Raw genomic sequence first — 920 nt, 5'->3', positions numbered from 1 at the left:
AGCTTGGAAAAAACAAAACCTATAACTAAAAGACAGTAAGGGAGACTATGTCCTAAAAATAGTGAAGTTTTCTTAAATGAGAAAATAAAAGCAAAAACTGTAAAGAGATTGACAGATTGAAGTACATTAAAATAAAAAAAACTTTCTGATTACAAAGCACAAAATAAGTAAAAGGACAAAAAAAGTGGAGAAACACATATGCAACACTAACAATTGAAAAGGGATTAATGTCAAGAAGTTATTTTTAAAATATCCCTTTTAAATCAGAGAAAGAGGGGATGGAAGAGACAGAGACGCAATGAGAATCTGTAAAGGTTATGGACAGGTAATTTACTAAAAAAAAAAAAAATAGGAATGGCCAATAAGCAGATGAAAAGATGTTGAACACAACTAGACAACTAGGGAAATGCAGATCATCAAATCTGTACTGAGTTACTGTCTCCATACTTGTCAGATCAGCAACAATGAAAAGCTCTGCTGAGTGTGGGAGAGGGAAACCCTCACACTGCTGGCAAGAGTATAAACATGAACCACCTGGATGTGACTAACATTGGCCACATCCAGGAAAGCCACAAGGTGCCTGGTCCAGGGCCCAGCAATTCCACCTGTAGAGACATCCTCTAGAGACAGTGCAGCATGTGTGTGTAAGCTGACAAGGATGGAAATGTTCATGGCAGCATTCCTGAAATAGTGCAAACCTGAGAACAACTTAAAGGTCTACAAACAGGAAAATGGATAAGTAAACCGTGACACACTCAATGGAATTTACGCAGCAGTGAAAATCAATGGATTAAACATATATTAACGTGTGTAAATCTCATAGACCTAATATCCAACAAAAAGAGCAAATTGCAATATGATGCAAGGGGCACAATGCTCCCTAAAATTTTGAAAACTCACAAAAAATGGTGTACATGGTT

This window comes from Galeopterus variegatus, unplaced genomic scaffold (assembly GCF_000696425.1).
Source record: "Galeopterus variegatus unplaced genomic scaffold, G_variegatus-3.0.2 Scaffold1194, whole genome shotgun sequence".
In the NCBI taxonomy this organism is placed as follows: domain Eukaryota; kingdom Metazoa; phylum Chordata; class Mammalia; order Dermoptera; family Cynocephalidae; genus Galeopterus; species Galeopterus variegatus.
This window is presented reverse-complemented; position numbering follows the sequence as displayed.